Raw genomic sequence first — 23,033 nt, forward strand, 5'->3', positions numbered from 1 at the left:
TTCTTCCATGTGCTGAAAAGAGTTAGAAACCTTTGAAAAAACTTTGTGCAAAGTTTTAAATTGGCATTTTAAATGTTTATCATTACTTTACTCATAATTAGTGTCTAAATTTGTCAGCTCATATGGCATGGCTGCAGCTTCTTAGATCAGAAATACTTTCTGTTTTCTCTCCAGCTGGTTTCCTGTAAAGGGCTGAATTATTCTAGCTTTTATGGGTCATTGTTAAACATGGCAGGAAGGGTCATTGTTAAAAATGTTTTCAGGACTTTGATAACCAGTTTATCAACTGATTCACATGTTTAATCAGTTAATAGGTTTTCCTTTTCACTGCATGGGAATTTCTTTGTTTATATTAACTGAGTAACTGTTTCTACAGTGGAAAGAACTGTAGTTGACTGATAATCTTTTCAAATATCTGGAGTTTGATCTTGTGACACAACTTGCATGGACAGATCCTGCACTGTTACCCCTAAGTCTGTGTTTATAGGGAATATTCCATCAGAACAAGGGTTTGCATGGGCATGGAAGCCCCAGATGGTCTGGTATTCTGTGGACACAGGGCATGGAGCAAAAGTCATCAGGCATTTTATGATAAGGCTTTTGAAAGTGTTTGTTTATTAAAAAAAGAGGGACAGGTGCTTTTGAGAAGTGCCAAACAACCATGGTTCCTCCAATACCTTGTCAAGAAGTTTTTTTGCAATGTACTTTATCAAAAGTGTCAAAAGGCACATGTTTAGCATGAAATATCTCCAAGAATCACCATCCTGTGGCTCTCTGGGCACCTGTCTGGGGGCTGCATCACCTTTCTGCTGAAAAACCTTTTTGCTGATCTCCAATCTGAGCCTGCCAAGGCGCAGTTTTTGATGTTTCCCCTTCTTCCAGCATCTGTCTCAAACAAGAAGTTTGGCTCTGCCATCACTGTAATTTCTCTCCAAGTGAGGGAATTGTATCTATCTCCTGTTAGATAACCTGTTATTAAATCACCATCTCTTCATCAGGCCCAAGAGGCCAAGGCCACCCTCAGATGAAGCCCTCACTTGCTGAGAGCACTCTTGGCTCGTGTTCAGCTTCAAGAAGGTTTTTTTCTGCCATCCCCATTGTAATAAGGCCAGTCTGCTCCTGTGTTTATAAACAAACTGGAGGCCAGGCAGAACTGTAAACTTTAGTTTGCTTTTTTCAGAAAATAAATTCAATTGTGTTTGCTCTCTACGTAAAGCGCAACTTGGCATGGAATAATACACAGCAATAAAGTTGCAAAATTTGAGTTTACATGACATTTATCTGCCTTGAAATTGCAGATATTTGGAGAGCCCTGCAACCCTCAGTTGGGTTCACAGGAGAACTGTGTTCATGGAGTCACAGCAGCTCCTGGGAACTGGCATTTGTGAGAAAGAGTCAGCAACTTGTTCTGTGTATCTGGGATTTTTAGATGTATTCATTCCTGTTGCTACGTGAAGGAAATGTGTTGAGATGAACAGAAGCCCAAGTAAAACCCAAATGACGCTGGAAACCCAGACATGGGGGTTTTGTTGGGATGCCCTGGGCTGAGGAAGGCACTGCACACATTGTGGCTCACCTCTCAGCTATAGATTCCTCCCATAAACAGAAAAGAGGTGAAATTCTTAGATTAGGTATAAGAAACAAATTTTTTCAATGGTGGTGGTAAAACACTGGCACAGGTTGCCCAGAGGGGTGGTGGATGCCCCCTCCCTGGAAGTGTCCAAGGGCACGTTGGATGGGAATTGGTGGAAGGTGCCCCTGCTCATGGCCTTTGGAAGGTGCCTTCCAACTCAAACTATTCCATGATTCTAGGAAATTAGGTCTATTCTGTCCTGTTGAGAGAGTGCTGGGAATTCTGATGGAGAGCCTTGGTTGGGAAACACAGCTGGGCCTGGATATGTCCCAGGAAAAAGGATTCTGGGGCCTGCCTGTCCTAGGTTGTGTTAAACTGGGCAGGACCGTGCTGCCATCCAAACCGAGTGCTCTGCCACTGATGTGAGAGAGAAATAGCAGGGAGGAGGCTGCAGGAATTTGTTCTTTCCTGTGGCCACCAAAAAGCAGGAGTTGATGGGAGGGAAGCAATGGGATCTTGTGGATGTGGGTGAGAAGAAAGCAGAAGGCTGGGTTAAGGCAGTTGTAAAACGTGTTGATTCTGCCACTGTTTCATATGGAGCATTAATTCAGTGTTTTATTTGATAAAACAAAACTTCCTGAGCCTCGAGTAGGATATTTAACTGTGGATATTGAAAGCCAGGGATACAAATCCTGCTTATACTGTTTGAGTAGTTACCTGTTAGAAAAAAATATTTTATCAAAAAAGATGCTTATTTTAAAAACACTGCTGTGGAATGTGGGGAAGACAAATGAAGTGTTACATTTGAAACCTTTTTTTTTATTATTTAATTTATTGTCATTTTTCTGTTCTCTTCTACTAAAAAACTCCTCTGTGGTGGAGAGCCAGAAGCAAATACGATCGTCCAATTTGTTGCTGGAGCTTTCTGAAATTTAAACTCAATTCATTAGGTACAACGTAGGTGTAGAGCGTGGGCAGTCATTAGGATTTCAACAGCAAATAATGCAGCCCATGAAACATCAGACTTATTTCCTTCTCATGTAAAACACAGTAATGCGTTTCACCCTGGCTAAATGTGCTCTTGAGCTTTTATGTCAGAGTGAATCATGATCTAACGCTCACCAGATTAAATCTAAACGTTGCAGTATTTCCTTTCTAATTCTGGCTCTTCCCACTAGGATAATATTATTTGTCTCGTCAGTTATGTGCAAGTGTGAATGAGGAGATGGAGTTTGTACATGTGTGCAAACACCCATGGAAGCGCGGCCCGCGGGCCGGGGCTCCGCGAGCAGAAAAGCCCTCTGGATAATTAGGTAAAACACATAATGAGATCCATGTCCATAGGGCCAGCGTGGCCCAGAAGACTTTTATTTGTGTGAATTCCTGGTACAAACGGGAAGGATCTCGCTGCCTCTCTGGGGAGGACCTTTGGGCCCGTGCCCGGCGGGCCCCGAGCCGCCGGCGCAGCCGAGCGGGCCCTGAGCGGCTGCGACAGCGCGGCCACCTGCGCCCAGGCCTCGTTAGGGCCCGGCAGCCAAAGCCACCGCGGCAAACGGGCCCAATTAGCAGCCCTGAAAGCCCCTCTCCAGCCAGCCATCACTAACACTCCAGATAAAATTTGACATCTTCCCCCGCTCCCCCTGCCCCGAACTCCAATTAATTGAAAAGGTTTTACTGAGGGACCGCGGCTCTGCTGAAAAGGCAGAGGACTTTGCTTGGGTAATCAGCTTAAAGAGCGGCCCGTTTCCTGCCCTTGCTGCTCCAAACTTCCCATTTGGGAGACATAAATACTGGTTTTTATTTTAAAATCTTTTTTATCTCCAATTTCCTCCCGTTTTTTGATGGGCCTCGTACACGACTCCGTTTCAAAGGGCAGGATGGTGCAGCCGGTAAAGTGGATGCAGACAGGAACTTTTAAGTTCAATCTTGATTGCCTTTATTGGAAGGAGGGGGTAATGAGGGGTTTCACATGGGAAAGGTACATCTTCTCTGACAGTCACAAACTGGTGATAATTAGGAAGAAATCCACAGTTTCATTCATTTTTCTACTTTTTAAACACTCCTGCCTAAACAAGTATTTTGAATCTTCTGCTGCAGTTGCAGAACAATTTTTTTTTTAAGTTAAAAAGAAATAACAGCTCATTGTGTACATTTTTATAAATATATTCACCTGAAGACATGCCAAGGTCTGGGTCAGCTGTAAGATAAGCTGTGCAATGCCAATATTCTGTAAAGACAGAAGCTGTTAAAGAAGCATCTGTAATTCAGTATAATACATAGTTCAGTTTCTGCCAGGGTTGGAGTCTTCACTTTTCATTACTCAAGGGAATTGCCATGGAGTGGATGAGCTTTGTGGGATCAGGGTCTTTGCTCAGGTGAAAGACTTGAGTGTGTTTAATTTTAGGAGGGTAAAGTTTGGAAATATTCCTGTGCTTCAAATTATGCGTGCACACCATTTTATTCCTGTATTCACCATGAATTTTTTGTCCATCAGACAAAAACTGATGGGGAAATTTTGTTTTCTAGGAGGAGAATTAGGGATCAGTTTGGGATCAGTGCTTTTGGGTGTGTTTGTTTCTTTTAAATGGCTAATATTTCTCTAACTTAACATTTTCTCCTTAACAGGCAGCAGCAGCTGGCATAGAGGACAAACTGCCCTCCAGCCACAATCCCACCCCGTGGCTGATCCAGAGCCTTGGGAATCAGGCACATGGTGACCTCCAGAGCTGGCAGCCAGCAGCAAACCCACAGGACCTGCAGTGACACAGCACAACAAAAGTCAGTGAATCGCCCTCTTCCCACAGCTCTCAGAAATTCCCTCCCATCCTTTTTAGGGATCTGCTCAAACTGTCCCATGTTTTTACACCAGAGGTTCTAAAGTGACACTGTACAGGAGTCAGAAAATTGTTCATGGACTCCACTCAGATTTCTGGAGGCAGGTACATGTCACCTGTCAGGGGAGGTTCATCCTCTCTTTAAAGCCCAAGCCAGGGTCTGTGTGGCTGTTCTGGAATTTGCATGGATTGGCAGGAATTGTGTTAGGAGCACGGTGTGTGGTTGGCAATCTGTGTTCAGGACCCAACTGAGATCTCCTGAGGAGTGCTCAGAAGCTCTTCCAATGACAAGGAGAAGTGATCTGTAGGAAAATCAAGTTTTTCATCCCACCTTTTTATTTCAAAAGGAAGGGGCTGGCTGGTGTTGATGTTAATCAGATTATTTGACTGGAAATGGCTTTGGGTTCCACCTCCAGAATTTCCCATCCAACAGCTGGACCCAGCTCAGCTCCTGCAGGGGCACTAAAATAAATTGACAAACATGCAAGACTTGCCTAAGAACTTCCAAACTCAAGCTTAGGAAGCTGATAAGAGTCAAGCTTTCCTAAGCATGAACATGTTAACAGTAATGGCTGAAGGGTGATTTTTTCTGGGAGGAAGGTGTCATGTTCTTCACCTCATGGCAGCAAAGCCAGGATCCCCTTCCATCTGTCCCAACCAGAAATGGATAACACCTTTTCCTGACTGGGCTTTAGGGGAAAAGCATGCTGTGTTCCCAGGTGTTTGAGAATTGAAGAATTACCTTTTTTTAATGTATTTTATTGATGTCAGTTTATACATTTATTACCTTTTTTTAATGTTAGCCCTGTGTGTTGCTATTTCTCCAGTGCCAGTTTTCTAGCACTGCTTAATGATGAATCACGAACATTAACTTTATATATGTGTAATGCTTTATATATATACACATATATATTTATATAAAAATCTGGGTGGTGGCAGGGAGAGACGAATTCTGTCTGCTCCATCTTTTGTTTGGATCTAGTTGCCATAGGAACACTAGGATCAATTTTGACAGACTAAAATACTACAAATTACACTGTCGGATGACCTCATTACACAGGGCTGGCACGTTGGATTGCAGCATTGCTGAGAGGAAAAGCGTGAATGCTGCAGGAATTTCTGCTCCATGGAAAAATGTTATTTTTGGATTCTTCAGGAAGGCGTGCACATAAAACCACCGGTTCCCTGGTGAGTGACTGGTCCCTGAGACCAGCACAACCTTCATCTTAATTTTTGGTTGTGGTAGGTGATGTCATATTTGGCCATACATTTCCTTAAGCTGCAACTGGCATCTCACTGAGAAAGACCTTCATGTTTTCCTGTTAAACACTGAGGCAACTGATTTCTTACAGGAACACTGACAGAATGAGTCTTTTTTCTTCCTTTTTTGGTGTCATCTGCTACCTGTGTGCCTTGGTATTGATGCAGCTGACATTGGTTTTGTGGTTTTTTACCTTCCTGATCAATTAAGAAGCATTGAACTATGCCTTGTGTCTCAAAACTGGTTCATGCTGGAAACAAATGCCCCTCTTGTTCCCGAGCAGTGTTTTTTGGGATGGATTCTCAGTCGCAATAGGAGGTCCCTGCTGCATGGGGACAGCTGGGACATCTCAGGTTGCTTTGGGTTTTCCTTCCATCCCGTTTCCATGCTGATGTGGGCCTTGCAGTTTGACTCAAGGAAATGTCTCATGCAACTTTATTGCTGTGTAGTAAAAGACAGGTTTAGTCCTGGGTTTTATTTAGACCCATTTATATGTTGGTATTGTTTGTACGCAGGGAGACAATGTCTGTGAGCTGGCAAACAGTTTGGCCATTCTGTTTTCCTTCTAGTCAAGAATATTACTCTTGCTCTATCTAATCTAGAGCTGTAAATTGCAGCAGAGGTACAAATCCAAAACAAACATTCTGAAGAATTTGAATGGAGTAGAGCCCCAATTTCCATTTCAGTTCTCTCTCTGTTGTCCAATTTGTTAAACACAAGTGGTCCCATGTGCGAGTAGCATGACTGCCAGAAGCACTCTGCAGCCATCTGCTTTTCTGGTAAGTCTTTGATTATTTCTCTGTCCAGTTTTCTATCCAAAATTAGAACTGGCAACTCAATTGGTTGCTGAATATTGTATTTTTCATTTAACATTTCCAGCTTATGGCTAGGAAATGTCATCAAGGTCATAAAAAGCACCAGAAATGAACTTTCCTTCTCAAGACCAACTTTACCGTGGTAGAACTTTTTAACCTCGTTGTTTCAGCCCTTCAAGAGCAGCAAGAGAATTAAATAGGAAAAGTTTTACTGTTTGATGGTAACACCAAACTAGAAGGGAAAGACAAAACAGCCTGGATTAATCTGATGAGCTGTTTTGGACATGTGAAGAACTGCCAGGCACTTATAGAGGCATTCACATAGAGCTGAACTTAAAGGCAGCACTGCATATAAACTCAAACTAGGGGACTAGAAAGAGCCACTGGATCTTTTAGAGTCTGTGGTTTCTTTGGGCTGAATTGTGGGGTTTAACACATTGGAAGTGAAAGGGAAGGTGGTTCTGAAGGAGGCACCCCAGAGGATTCCTGAGTCCTGGTACATGTTGTGGGCAGAGCCCTTCTGTGTTTGTGCAGCCGGAAGGTTTCAGTTCACGAGTTGCATCAGTTGATAGAAACTGAAAGGTTTTAGATGCTTAAAGCAAAAATTCTCCTGGAAACACTGTGAGACAAGCAGAGGGTGAGTGAGAACTCTGGGTCATTGCCCTTGTATTTACTGCACGAACTCCCTGGTGCATGACACAGGGCTTTTGGATCAGATTTTGCTGGGTGTGTCTGAGGTGTGAGCCAGAGGAGGCAGAAATGGATGAGCCCTGTAGCACAGACTTGGCCACTGCGATTGCATGAGAAAGAGTAACTGAGTATTCATTTGTTTGGTTTTTTCCCCTTTCTTAAATAAATTGCATCAGAATTTTGGTCTGATCCAGCTGCATCTTGGGAAGTGCAGCGGGTGTGCAGGACAGTGGTTGAAATCTCATGTGCCACATGCAGAGCTTTGGTATTTGCAGCACCACCTCAAACTGCAGATGGGATGAGTGAGGAAGGGAAGGGCTCTTGGGTGCCAGCTCACCTTGTGAAATGTGCCATATTCTGATGTTCTTGATGGGGAGGTGGCTGGTCCCTAACACAACCTCAATCCATGCATTCGGCCTTGGCATTTTTCTTACTGTGTAGGCAACATCAAAATGTTTCTTTCAAACCTAAAGACCTCTGGAAACTGAACTCTCTTTGCATTTCCAGGACTGCCCTCTGACTGGGTGGGAGACAGTGGTTTTTGTGGCAGTTTTATGCAGAAAATCAGAAGTTCACCAGGCTTTGGTGGTTTCAGGGCTGCTGTTGAGGGTGGGCAGCTCTCCATGCTCAGGCAGCTGAAGGCCAGAGGGCTCAGGGCTGTCAGAGTGACAGGGTAGGGCAGGCACTGTCCAAATACACAAAGATTCAACACATTAAAAATATTTTTGTTTTAAATTATAATGGAGAAGGGGAATAATTTAGCAAGTGGTGGGAATGTGGTGGGAGCCAGCCAGGCTGGGCTTTGCTAATATCTGAATTAGGCTGTTTAAAAATGTTCTAAATCCGCCAGAAGATCCTGAAAGTTCAGCTCTCCCCAGTTTAGGTTAGTGGTGACAGGATTGGGCCCTCTATTACTTTTTTATGTGGTGTTAAAAATGACTTTCCCATATTTCCAAAGCCATTCTTGAATCTTTTCAAAGCACATTGTGAAATCATTGTGTGCATTACTTGTCCATATGTACAGTAGGGTAATACAATATTTGGGCTTTTCCTTTTGTTTGGCTTCTGCAAAAGAATGGCAAACTAAAAATCTTTCCTCCTCTCCCCATTTTGATTTTTTTCCAGGTAGAATGATGGCAGACACGCTCAGCTCAGTTGCATATAACATACTGCTTACCGGAATACCCAATTTTGTTCTCTGCCCTTTTACTGTAAACTTGGGTTGTTTTGTTTTTTTTTTTTAATGTATTTGTGATTTCCTTTAAACAATTTATAAACAGGTTAGAAATACCATTTCATGATTCTATTAATAATCAGGGCTCTTTATATGGGTTCTTTAGGAACCTTTCTGTCTAGTAGGAACAAACTATGATAAACAAACACCTCCAAACTCTTCCTGGAGCACAAATATTCACTGCATTGTTTGGTATTCCTTAGAGCATTCTGCCTTTGGTCAAAATGTTATAGTCAGGGATTTAACTGGTAATTGTTATTTCCAGGAAGATTTTTTTGTTTTATTGTTCTTTTAGAGTACAAAAAGAAGTCATTTTTGCAACAGCATTCATGTTGCATGAAAATAAAAACCAACTTTAAATATTTTTGGACAATTGTGAGAGTTGGGATTTTGGTGTCAGATGCAGAAAGGCTGCAAGGTTTGCCTGCTCTGTCTGATCCAGCAGAGCCAAGACAGTCATTCGCTGTCCTGGACTTGGTGACCTCCAGAGGTCCCTTTGCACCTGAATTATTTCATGGTCCTGGAAGGTTCCCTGTGCTGCTCTGGCACTTGGGCTCCTGTCTGAGCAGATTCATCTCACTGCACCTGCAGAAACCTGAGGAAAAAAACCTGAGGATTTGTGCAGTTAGCAGAGAAGGGCTGGTAAAAGTTCAAGCTGGTGTAAAGGAGCAGCAGGATTGTGTGATGGGAAAAATAGGAGAGAAGATTGGGACAAACCTTTCAGCAGCATCAGCTGTTAGAGCATCTCAGCTCTGTCACTGTGCTGACCTCAAATGGGTTTGGCTGTGTCAGACCTCACCTGTCCCTGTGCAGGATGTGTGGACACCATCCTTGAGCTGCAATGTTGATAACAGAGCGTCTTCTCAATTCTGGCTTTGCCCTTTGAGAGGTTCAGGTGGTTACCTGTGCTTAACTCTGTTTCCTTGGACAGAAGGATGGGAAGTTCCTGAACAGTGCTGGAACGTCTGAGTGCCTTGTGGCAGCACTGCAGAGAGGGGTGGTGTCACCCAAGACACAATCTCCCAGAGCTGGAAGAGTTCAGCAGCAATGAACATTTTCTTAGCGCTTTCTTCCCTCTAATTGCAAAATTCAGGCACCAACTTCTCAGCTGTGATAACCTTTTCATGAACTGTCCTGGCTCTTAGGCTTTCACCTGTTAAAATAAATGACATTTATTAAAAAACCCCAGTCACAATAACACCAACCCCGTATTTTTTTAGGGTATAAATCTACCACTTCAATTGCAGGAGCCTGTCAGTGAATTTCTGACACCAAGTTATGTTATTTAATGAGTGCTATTAGGTAGTTCTGTCACTTAATAGGATTGAGGGTTGGAAATGCCATGTAATATCACTTCACTGGAGAAAAAATCAACAAACAGCCCTCACTAAAAACCTTGTGTTGCCTTTGAAGTCAGTCAGAGCTGCTGTCACTTCAGAGGGAACCCGCAGGGCTGTTTTCACTCCCATTTTAGGGGAGGCAACAGTTATTCTTGGCAATTTACAGTAGGGGCACTCAGAGAAATCTCCCACCATCTGACTGGGAGTGAGGAAACAGAACAGTTATGGCAAAAAAGGGCCTTTGCAGGCTCCTGTCCATAATTATCATCTCGTTCTAGGAAATGGGAATATGGGCTCTGCCAGGAAAAGTGCTAATGGCCATTATTGTCACGGGTTGTCATTTGCACTCAGGTGCCACCTAAAATCCCTGGGTGAGGTCTGGGCTGCCTTATGTCCCATGGAATTAGTGGGAGCTGGTTTTGTCCTGACAGCTTGGTGGTCAAGGAGTCACCTGTGTCCCCTGTGTCCCTCTGGTTGCCCTCTGAGCTCAGGCTGCATCTTTATGGGAAGTAGGTGTGCAAGAAAGTGACAACAGCCAGGAGAAAGCAAAATGGAGACTTGGCAGCTGAAATTCTATTTAAGGTATTATTTTGCAACTTAAATCCATTAGATTTTTATCTCCTGGTGTTTTCCCCTGTAAGGAAAAAAGGATTTTTCTCCAGAGAGGATTCCCCCCCTCGCTGGGAGAACAGACACCAAGTACAGGTATTACTGAGGAGAGCAGAAAGAGGAAATGTCCTCTCCTTGGAGCCTGGGGCTGAGTGTGGTTGGTGGCACTCTCTTCATCCAGAAAGTCAAATTCTCCCTTTGATGCTGGTGAACAAAGTGTAGCAAAGGAACTAAAATCCCTCTGCAGCAGCTGAGCAACTTAAGCGGGTTAAAATCAGAAAGATTAGATTCCCTGGGAAAGTTTAATGGAAAAAGGTGTTTTGCCTTTCCTATTAGTTTCATTTGGAAGTCCCTGTGAGGGTTCTGGGGTTAAACACTCTGTCAGTACCTTCATGAGGAGTCCCACATGTCTTCAGATCTTTCCCAAACTGGGCTTCCTGTGTTTGCAGGCTGTGAGCTGCTGACTGGTGCAGAGGATGACTCTGTGTTCCTTGAATTCTGAATTGCCAAGGCTACAGCCCTGTGTTCACACTCAGGATGCAGTCTGTACCTTCTGGAGCCTGTGTGCAATAGCAAATAAAATCCCAAACCATTTGGAATAAGGGGAGCTACGACATGATATCCAAACCAGTTGTACTGGTTTGCTTCTGTAAATCTACCAGACCAGGGGAGAAATGAAAAATGCTGGATAAATGGTGAAATATGTGTAATAAAACAACAATTAAAGACATCAAAACTTTTTAAAGGCATGGCTGTGGCAGGCCAGTGGAAGGACCCTGTGTGTGCACTGGAGACAAGGAACATTCCAGCAGTGAAATACAGCTGCCCTGACATCCCTGACACAAGTCTCTCTCACCTCAGGGCAGTCAGGATTCCATCACAAATCCCTCTGAGCCCATTTCAGCCTCCACAGGCTCCGTGCGGTGGAAGTGAGAAGGTCCTGTACAATGGATGCAGTGTTTCCAGAGGGATCTGGAAGCTGGAAGTCGATGTTCTTCAGCCCTAAGCTGTACTTCAGGGGTTGAGATACACTCCACTTCTTCCTGTAACAAATCAGATTTGTCACTACCTGAAAAAGTGCTGATAGAGACTTAGGGAGAAGTTAAACCCTCTACAAAACTTCATGAAGTAATACCAATGGCAATGTTTAAAAAGTGAATTAGGCTGCAATATCCTTATTTCTTCCCTGATTTCAACTGTTTTCCTGCGTGTGGCAGGTTTTGGCAGAAACCTGGATCTGGGAATCGAGGGTCTTTCACAGACAGGACTTTTTACATTTCATTTTAGATGCTTCAGTTTTGCAGAATTATTCAAATTTCTGTGGGGCTGTTAATTAGGTGTCCAGTTGAAGTGTTTTCAAGTGGGCTTTGTGATTGAGGAGAAAGTGGGTTAGGCAAAAAAGTGGATTTGTCAGTATTAAGTTTGTGTTCTACTGCAGCTGAAGACAGGCTGCATAAAACTTGTCCTGTGGGTCAAAATAATGTGTGTGTGGAGAGAGGGAAGTGAAATCCCAGGGTTTGAACCCTCAGCAAAAAGAAGGTTTATTAAGTGCAGATCTTTTTTTGGACCTTGACACTGGGATCTAAATAGAAAGTGCCCAGCTAAGCTCAATGAAGTCCTGCTGGGATAGGTCATTTTTGGAATACTCCAAACATGGCTTGGGCCAGCTCTTTCTGTTCAGGAAGCTGCCCAGGCCCCTGGTTTAAACCAGACCCTTTTTTAGGGATTTTCTGTGTAAAGAATTGCCACATGCAGCCTCGGTATGAAATCATTGCACAAATAGCTCCACTGTAGGGATATCCAGATTGAGCATACATCTATTCCCTCTGATTAATTTATTTTTGCATTCATGGACCCCTGAAATCTTGAGGGCAAACAGTTTCCAGTTGGGAGATGTTTATGCAAAGAGTGAGATGGGAAATGAGTGAAGGGTGATGTTTGTGTTGCCTCAGGGGCAGCTGCTCAGCTGGACTGACAGAGTTAACACTCATCACATCACCCCAGAGCCAGCACAAGCCTTCTGCCTCCTTAGACGTTGGCCATTAATATTTTGACACATATTTTGGTTCTTTCATCTCAGAAAGCAATTACTGTGTCCAGTAAATCAAAACCACAACCGTGCAGGGCCTCACCCTGACGGGACCACCTTGCTAAAACCACACTTAATGTGATTCTAATTATGAAACATGTGTTGATAAGGAGCTGAGCTTTCAGTGTCCTTTGTGAAATGTCATCCTTGTACCTCAGAGACTCTGAACACGTGTCCAGTGTGTCCTTGTGGGGTGTGAGGGAATCCCCTCCTGCTGGGAGAGGCACGAGGGGGAGCGTCCAGCAGCAAGTGGCAGTGTCACTGTGCCTGTGTCTGAGTGCTGCCAAGGCTTTGTTCCCTGCTTCATCCTGGAAAAACCATTCATGAGGTTTAAACAGGACTTTTAAAGTGCAGCATGAGCTGATACAGCACAGTGAACCAATGGGAATCTGAGAGAAAGGAATACAGGAGTCTTCTGCAGAACACTCCTGAACACCAACAATCATCTTATTTTGAATTCCCACATTTTTTATGTGAGTCCATTTCTCTTTTGGAATAGTCTCTTTCTTAAAAAGATGTAGTGCTTTGGAAAAATGCCCAGAGTGCAGTTTGTGGTGGTGTGTCCAGAAGGTGTTCCCAAAAGCAAGTGAGGCTGCTGTTAGGTGTCACTTCATCCTGAAATAATTATCTGCTGTTGGCACCACAGAAATCCCATCCCGCTCTCCTCATCTTCCAGATGTTTGTTGCTGCTGCCTCCCTTGCTCCAGCATCAGGGCAATAACCTGGACCAGAAAACTGATCCAGCTAAGAAGTAGCCAGACTATAAATAAATCAATAAATAAGGCCCCAAGTTGGCTTTTGGCCAGCCTGGAATGCCTCTACAACTTGCAGCAGGGACAGAACCTTTAAAATTTGCCCACTAAGACCCAGGTGGGAGCCATGTTAAGGAATGGGAGGAAATTTCCCAGGTGGGAAATGCTAAGGAATCTTCAGGTGGGAGCCATGCTAAGGAATGAATCACTGGAAGTTTGACTTCTTTCCCCAAGGAGCTGCTCCCTGCACTGCTCCCCGGCCAAGGCGAGTGGCCACAGCCACTCACCAGAGCGGTTCCTCCACGTGGGAGCTGCCCTGCATTAGCATTTTTTCCATGGGCTGAGGCTGAGAGAGACAGGTTCCTTCACATTCTCCTGGATGTGCATGAGAACAGCCTCCAGGAAGAGCTGGAGACTCCAGAGGCTTCACATGGAGCAGCTCTGGTGTGGGAGCCCCGAGCGGCTGCTCCCGAGGCTCTGGCTGCTGTCCCAGCTCTCACGAGCTTCAGTTCTTGGGATGTTCCTGTGCAGAGGCTGGAGGTGATTTACAGCTCCTGGGCTGGGAAACTGCTCTTGTGTAAATGGGTTTTCCTAGATAACCAGGAAATTCTGGAGTATTCTGGGACCTCTGGGTGAAAGACTTTAGATGTTTATTTATTTTGCCATTTGAAGCAATGCTCCCCCTACTTGTATCCTAAATGGGAAGTATTTCTGTTTCAGAAGACTTTTTTTTCATATATTCTGTATAAAAGAAACAAAAGGGTGAATTTGGTCCTCCATCTCCTCCCTGATAGCCCTGGCCATCAACACATCCATATTAAAGGACTGGTTTGGATTTTAGAAGATACATGACTGATTTTTTCACTTGTATTATAAGAGGGAGGTTCTGGCTTCTCCAAATCCAGCTGCTGACGTGGGGTAGGGATGGCTGGTAGTGAGACCCTGAGCAGAGCAGAGCTTCTCCTAAGCCCAGAGCCATTAGGCTGAGCCTGCTGGGTCCTTTCCAGCCAGCCTGCGTGATATTTCCTCTGGAGTTTCAATTGGATTAGATATTCATCTTCTCTTCCTGTCCCAAACTGTTGTTTGGTGCTGATGTGTCCTCTTAAGCCACTGCCAAGTTCCAGCACAGTGGTGGTGAAGCCAGTCCTAGGTTGTGCTGGGCTTTTTAAACTCTGGGAGGAGTTTAACCCTTTGTCTTCATTGAAATCAGGGGGTTCTTTGCACCTAAATCTCTTAATGGCTGTGGGAACTGCAGCACTGAAAGGCCCAGCTCCAGCCCAAGGCAGCTCCAGACCCTCTTCCCTCTGCAAGGTGCAGAGTGATTATTTAGAATCTCTGGGAATGTCTGCAATAATAAGGGTTAATTTTTCCCTGGCAATTTAATTGGCAGAAATGTTTCATAAATGGCTATTGTTTTCCAAAAGGAGCAGATTCCTTGTGCCGTTGGGTTTTTAAATCCTTGGAGATACAATATATACATACACCACACTTGGTTATCCACATAGACTTCGTTTATTTGTGTTTGCCTGCTTAGTGCAAACTCATTACTCTCCAGGAAAGTCCTTTGTTGACACAAAAAGGCACTGGGGAAATACAATTTTTTTTACAATAAAGTCTTGTATTCATATAAAATGTTTCTCATTGGTAAAACAAAATAAAGAACCCAGAAGCACTGGCATGCAGGAGTTCACAGCTTTTAATACAGTGCATGTGTCATAGCACTGTGTGGCCACCTAATGAGGGGCCTAATACATTTTAAAAGTCTAATAACAGGACAGCTCAATGACTTTGAAAAGCTTTAAAAACTCATTGTCTGAGAGCATGAGAATGAATAACTAATAAGCCGAAATGTATTTACCTTTAGAACAATATGTTTTGTTCCTCTAAGTGCAAGACTTTGATCCATTGAAAGGGCTCTGCTCATTTCTAAAGCAGGGAATCAAACTGGAATTCAAACTTGGTTAAGGAACTGTATGTACAAGAGCATTTTGCAATTTCAAAAGGCTGAAAATGCAGCAACCTGCTGCATCCTTTGGGAAATGTACCCCTAAGAGAGAGTTTAGATTCTGGGAATGAATACACAGAGCTTCTGTTCAAAACCCCTTTTCAGTGTGCATTGCAGATCCCAGAATGGTTCGAGTTGGAACAGACCCTAAAGCTCCTCTGCCATGGGCAGGGACACCTTCCACGGTCCCAGGCTCCACCCTGCCCTTGGGCACTGCCAGGGGTGGGGAGGCCACACGGGGTGTCCCAGCTCAGCAGGGAGCGTTGGGGAGGATGCCAGGCGGATGCCCAAGGTGGCAGCCCCTGGCCCTGGCTAGGCTGTGCCCTGCCGTGGAGCTCAGTGCTGGGATCGGTGCGCAGCACAGTGCGCGCACTGTTCCGCAGCTCCGGGTGCTACTGGCTGCTACATTTACAGAGAAGAAACACCCCGCGTGCCAGAATGACATCAATGCCGCTGCTTTCCTGCAGACTAAACCTCACGCTCAGGAGGTGTGATTACCTCATGCTCACCTCTGCACCTGGGGAGCACTGGAGGCCAGCAGAGAGCCAGGGCCAGCCGAGCCGCTGCTCCCGCCGGGTTCCTGTGTGCAGGGCAGAGTTCAGGGCGGGGGCACCGCGGTGCTTCCAGGCCTGGGTTCGTGCAGGTCAGGCTGCCCAGCGCTGCCCAGAGCCAGCTCTGCCTGCCCGAAGGGACCGGGGTGTGCTGGGCGCAGGGAGAGCCCCTGCTGTGTCCCCAGGACAAACCTCGCGTTCCAGCAGTGTGACTTTGTTGTGTGCCGCCGTGGGGTGTTGGTTTTCCCAGCTTTTGCAGAGATGGGGGTAACTGAGAGGTGCTTGAAAAGATTTTATTCTATTATCAGTCTCAGTGAAGGATGAGACATAAGAGATGTAAAACTTAACACTATTCCATCAGAAGCCAACCTATTTCTTAGTTATAATACTTTATAAATGTTTTTCAGCCTATTAGCTTTTGCCACACAATGCTGCAATTACTTCTAGCACTAATCACAGAATAAAGCTGTGTGAGCTTTCTGTCAAATTTTGAGAATTCTTTTCAAATCCATTTCTCACAGCCCAAGCTCTGTCACCTGCCCACACAGAGTCCTGGTCACAGCAGGAACAAAACAGGAGCTTTTCTGCAGGGAAGGGCAGCAGGTGCTCAGAGACAATAGCAACCAGATCAGACCAGCTTTTTTAGTGACAAAAAGGGCCTTTTTGGCCCAAGCAGGGTTTTCACGGTCATTTTTTGGTTGTGTTAAAATTGGTTGATTTTAAATCAGAATAATCTTTCAAGAAAAACAAGAATGCATTTACCTTTCATTAAGTAAAAGTTACTTTTTAGTACTAAAAGTACTAAGCAATGAAAGGCAAAGCCATGACTATTCTCCCTATGGAACAGGAAGCTGACTTGTGATAAGAACCCCTCTGCATTCTTATCTGCTCCATTTTTGCAAGGCATTTTGAGCTGAGTGATGTCAGAGGCAGCAGGAAACCAGGTCAGGCTGTGAGACTTGCTGAATTTAGAGGAAGTGCTGCAGGGTCTCCTCTGACAGCAGCAGAACATCCTGAGTGTCTCCCCAGAGCCCCAAATCCAGGTGGGTTTCTGGTGTCACCAGAGCCTCGCAGCTTTGCCAGCCATTCCAGAGGTGACTGCGGGATGGCCAGTCCTTTCACCCCCGTGACACCTGCTCTCTGATGCTGTTTGGGAGCTGGTTTTCCAAGGAAAAGTTGGTTTGTTTCTGTGTGTGTGTACAGACAGACACAACTGAAGCTGTTCACCCAAAGGAATTTAACACTCCCCACCTTCTGTGATACAGAGAAGCTGCCCTGACTAGGGGGATGCCATGAATATTTTGGCTTTGACAAGCTCTCACATCTTGCTAAACATCCCAGAATCCACACAGGACTGAGGCACCACCATGACTCGACCACAGGCTGTGTCACAAACCAAACCCAGCCAGGTTTGCCCAATTCCCGTGTTCCCAAATTACTGGGTTTACTTTCACCCATCTGCCTTCTTGGTTGGTGCTCCTCAGGAGTTTTGGGACACCCTCCTTCTCTCTGTTCTTTTCCACTGCTCCTCAAGTCTTGCCTACCCTGCAAGCCAGAATATTTTTACATAATTGACTTAATTAGCCCAATCAAAGGAGCGATGGCGCAATGAACTGAATATTCAAGCTTTCTTCTCCAAGAATGAAGCTGTGCATGTTCACTGGGGTTACAGCTCTCCTTTAATGCCCTGCCAAGCACTTGACTTGGTTTGTATCGTGACTTGATAAAGAAATGACATCATTAATACAATAATAACAAATCATTTCTATGTAAATCAGAGGACCTTCTACCTGGATCATTTTAATGATTGCCCTCCAGCTCACTTTTTCTTTCAAACAGCATCTTTGCATCCAGTAATAACTATTTGCTAATTTAATTCAGATTATCTTGGACTTGATGAAGGAAGCAAATAGGGCAGAACCCTTCAGAAGCTTCAGAATCCAAAGAAATCAGGTTATATTGCCTATTTTAAGGTTCTTGCAGTTTTGATTCAAGTTTTAATTTTGGGGTTTTTCCCTTAGGTTTTTGAGATTTGGAATCCGAAGTATTGCTTTATCATTGTTACCATTGTTCAATACTCAGATTGTTTTATGCTTTCTATAAGAAAGCAATGTTTCTCACAGTTCAGGTTGTCTCTTCAGTAAAATATGAGGTTTGTGGTGTGATCTGAAGTCAGGTGAAATTTGTCTTGATGGAGAACATTCACTGGGGAGAGTTTCCTGTCAGCTGGGACTGGAACTGAACCTTCCAACCTCTTTTCCTGCCTCTGCCTCTAAGTCACTGTCTGGATCTTGTAATTTAATTAACTTTTTAGCATTTGCCTGCAAAACAGGAATGATTATTTTATCCTCACAAAGGAGTGTTAAGAAACTTAATTAAACCCTGCCTTTAAAGTACATCCCTTCATACACTACAAAAGATCAGTGAGCTGACATGTATCACATGCATTACATATAAATAGCTTTATTCCAAGAGCATTAAGGGGATGTGTACTTTGGAAAAGGCCTTTGTGTGCATCTCCACTCATGGCAGGATTTTATGTCAACTCACCTCTTTGAGTCAGAAAGTTCAATGTAGTAATTAATTTCTTTTTGTGCCTGAAAGACAAGGCTCCACAATTAGCAATGTGCAGGTGATAATTAACTCTGTTCAGTGACAATCTCAGCTACCTGGTCGTGGCTGATATTTTAGGGATGGGCAGCGAGGAGCTGAAATTGTTTTTAAAAAGGATGATTTAGCCCTGTAGGAATGCAGTCATCTGAAAAGTACCTATGATAGATGGGGAAAAAATGCTTCATTCTTCCATAACGAGGTCTCTGCAATGGTTCCCTGTGATCCACATAACACATGTCAAAAACTGAGTTGACGTGGCCCAAGACTTGGCAGGTTTCAGTGCCAAAGCCATGCAGTGCTCTGAGGAGCTGGCAAGGTGCTGGGGCTGAGGCAGCCCACACTTAGGTGATAATTTATGGCTACCTGTAACCTCCTTGAAATAGAAACCATTCATATTCTCTCCAGGGAAGGGAGAAGTGACCAGACAACGCGAGTTCAGCCAAACCAAGACTTCATATAACTCCACAGAAGACAAACTCTGGTACTGACATTAACAATGCTGTGGGCTCTTAGAAAGGGTTCGCCTGTAGGTTTTGTTTATTTTAGTATTGTTTGCTTGTGTCATTTCAGAAACTGGCAGTTTATAAGAGCTGAAGTCAAGTTTTAACTCTTGGACTTTGATTCTGTTTATTTAAAGCATAAAAAGGCCTCAAGAGCAGCCCAAGCCAGGGCAGGGCATGCAGTGGGGTTTGTGCTCTCCTGACTTGCTGATAATTCCAAATCTGTGTGATCCTGATACTGTCAGTCCCTGATGCTATCAGAACCTGTCCCAGAGCTGCAGAATTCCTGCAGACACTCTCCTGGCCCCACCCTGTGGTTTGGCATGGCTCTGCCCTTCCCGGGAGAGCTCCTGCCCTGCTCTGGCAGGTTTGGGGGTGCTGGCAGGGCAGGCAGGGACCACATCCCCCGGGGGCTGGGGGTGCTGCTCCCTCTCCTCAGCACAGGGCTGGGGACCTTGGGGACAGCTTGTGCTTTGGGAAGAAATCACTGAGCAGGGGTTGATCCAAGTCCTTGTGCTACTGGGACTGTGCCACCTTCCAGGTGTGGAGCCTTCCAGGGAGAGTCTGAGCCTTTCTGGGAGATAGATGAGCTCAGGCTGTTGGAAAGGAAGAAGGGAGGGTTATTCCTCCATTCACAGCTCCTCAGTCTCCTCATTCCATGTGTGATTCCCACAGCTGGTGGTGTAAAGGACTGGGATGTCATCCCTGCCCAAAGTCACACGCTGGAGTTACCAGATCCAGATTGGGAATCTCAGCTTAGATCTGCCTTTTCGTCCATCCTGATTTATTCATGTGCTGAGATCAAGGACTGCACATCAAATTCCCTTAATTCTGTGGGTGCTGATGTTAATTTTGGTCTGAGCTATTCTCTGCTCTGCTGTTTGTCTCTATGTGCTGTTTATCTTTGCACATCTGCATATTTATAAATTTTTATTTATGAAAGTTCTTCCTCATCCTCCTGAAGAGGGTGAAATACTGGAAGGGGACAGGGACTGTTTATTCCTTGTACAAAGTAATGCAATACAGCTTTTAGATATCCCTGAAACTCAGATTATTAATTCCATTGTGTTTAACCAGCGAGGAAAACTTTATTGTTTTACAGTTCTTTGTGGTTTATTAACTTCTCTTTTGTGGAGCAGGTTCAAGTATTTTCTCCCTCTTTTTTCTTTTTCTTTTTTTTTTTTAATTTTCTTTTTTTGTAACTGTTAAGCAATTCCACCTGGAGATGTGAAAACTTCACAGGCTGTAAAGCTTATATCCTGCAAATCTCCCTATCCAATATTAAAACATCTAAAGGAGGGGAGGCACCACTGAAATATTTTGAGCTATGCTTAGGAATGAACACAGGGATTGGATTTATTCAACAAAATAGCCTTTGTGGTTTTAGGAACGGCCCAGTGAATGAGTCTGGTTGCAATGGAAGCATGGAAAATATCTTTTACCAGGTAGTGGGATGAAAGAACTTCTTTAAAACTAGGTAGAGTTAAAGCCAAATGGAAAAGATCTTAAAAGCAGAAGGGACAGTGGCCAGAACTGCCACTGCCTTGTGTAAATCCTGGAAGTCCTTCTCTCCCACTGATGACCTTTGAAAAGATGCTTTTCCTTGCAGAGGGGAAACATCTGTTTCTCATGTAAGTTAATACTTAACCTAAGATACACAGTAGAAATATCTTATCAAAAATAGGATGGAGGCAAAGACTGCAGGGATTGCTTTATCCATGTGGAATCAAGGTGATGCTTTCACTTCAAGGAGAAGAATGTGGATTTTAGGTCCAAAACTATCTTATAAAAGGCATGGGATGGTTTGTGTGTGTATTTGTGCCTGTTATATGTAATTAGTAATGCTTCTCATAGGTTGTGTTTTTGAAAACACTGACCTTTGTGTTGTTGCTTTTATCCTCAGATTTATTTAATATGCTTAGGAGGCTCTCTGAGTTACACTGAGTTTCACACTTGTTTCTTGCTAACTTGCAGGAAAATATTCCAGTTCCACTCCAAACCCTCCTGCACTCCCCCTGCCACCACACACCAGTGCACGCAGTGCTCCTGGGCTTCCCTGGGGAGACAAAGAGGGAATGCAAAAGCAGATGGCACTGAAGGCATCTAGAGTAAATCCACACAGCAGCTTATAGATGTGCTTGCTGAGCAAGGAAAAGCAAAGTCTGGTGTCACAGGGCTGAAACAGAGCATGTGAGTGCACAGTTGTGTTACTGAAGTCTCACCATGTCTCTGCTGAAGTGCAGGCTGCAGTATGTGGAGTTTTGTGGATCTTTATGCCTTAAAGGAAAACCTTAGAACTTGTTTTCTTCCGTGTTGCCATAACACTGTGTATCTTAGCAATAAAATTTGGGTAAATTTAGTGTTATCACAAGAAATTTGTGCTCCAGAGATTTACTGTTCCACTCCCACAGTGCCTTTAAACCCCATGTCAGGAGTAGGACAGCAATTCCTGGCCTGTGTTAGGACCAATTTACCTCATTTCCTCTGCTTCAGCAAAGTGAGATTGAAGAGGTTAGAAAAATAACAAACATAAAACGAGGAGGAAAGCGCGATTGCCAGTCTGTGAGAGTGACTCTGCCCAAGTCACCCTGCAGGACAAGCCCAAAGGTGCTGAGGGGAAATCATTCTGCTCTGGTACTCCCAAGCAGGGCCCTGCTGGAATCCAGCTCGTCCCTGTTGTCACATCTCATCTGGGTGTCTTTAACGCAAATTAAAATATTGCTGTGTTAAGGACCAAAAAAAGCGAGTGGAAAATGCACTCAACTGCTTGTGCCAAAGAATTTTTCATTCCCACCTCAGCTCTAATTTGAAATGTGTTAAATAAAAATCTCCAGGAGAGTATCCAGAATAGATAGGCATGTTTGGGTCAGCCTACAACTTGGCATTGCCATGGGCCTCATCTCTAATTACTAAAGAAATAGTGAGTTAGTGAGTTAAAATACCCAGTGACTGTGATCTAAATCATTTCCACTCTGGATACCGGCCTGAAATAAAAAGGGCTTTTCATTAGCGTGGCACAGATTTAGTGTGGTGGGACACAGTTTGTGCTTGGCAGGAAGTGCGGTCAATGGGCCATTAAGCTCTGAAACAGGAGGCAAGGCATCCTCTAATGCTGCTGACAATAAATATTGGGGAATGGCTTCCTATGGATTCATGGCAGCCACGCCAGAGCCACTCAAGGCAACTCAGATTTGTGATCCCCAAACGCGCACGCACGGCCTCCACATAATGGAGGGATCGTTTGCAGGTCCCCAGGGAAATCTTCCCTTTCAGCCCTGGAAGATGAGAAACCCACTGGGAACTCTAACCCAGGGTAGGATTGAGTGGCAATTACTTGTGTTGGGGGATTTGCTTTTCCCCCGTGGAAAATAAAATGTTCCAATTAATAAACAGTCGCTGAATTTGGGCGGTTTTCTGTTTAAAAACAAGCAAACAAACAAAGCTTCAGACGAAGATTTGCACCTTGTGGGTGTGCAGGGAAGGCTCCAGAGCTGGGGAGAGCAGCACAGGGACCCCTGGAAGCAGGGAGGGATGGGAAGAGTTTCTGGGCTGTCATTTGAAGTGGTTCTGGCTCCACGTGTGAGCATCCTGTGCTTATCTGTGAGCTCAGGGCTGCAGGAGCTCTGCAGCCTCACCTACCTGTGTGTCCTTGTGGGAGGGGAAGCCACCCCCCATGGGAGAGAGCTGCTCATTTAATCAGCTGTGTGTTTGCAGGGTATTCATTCTTCCTCTTTATCCTCCACTTGGGCAAGTCCATCCTTGCAGCAAGCTGGGAAAACTCCAGTCTGGAGATCCACTTCTCATGTGTTTGCATGGCTTTCACCAGTTTTTCACCTGAATGCTTCACTGAGATGAGTGGCTTTTTCCAATGTTTCCAATCAAGAGAAATGGGTTTTTACCATCATTTAGAGGTAGCTCAGGATTGTTTCATAGAATAAATACGTATAAAAATAAACCAAGTGAGTAAGGGTGCCTAGTCTGAAACAGCCAGAATCCAAATTTTTGGAATTTGTGTCATCAAACATTGTAATGCAGTGCTTAACTTTATATTCCTTTCCAGAACAATTGAGGTCTAAATGACTGTGAGCAATTCAGCTAGAAACAGACACTTGCTTGGAAGATCACAACCCAAATGTTGAAAGTAATCAAAGAATAATTAGTAGGAAA

Source organism: Motacilla alba, chromosome 10 (genome assembly GCF_015832195.1).
Source record: "Motacilla alba alba isolate MOTALB_02 chromosome 10, Motacilla_alba_V1.0_pri, whole genome shotgun sequence".
NCBI lineage: Eukaryota > Metazoa > Chordata > Aves > Passeriformes > Motacillidae > Motacilla > Motacilla alba.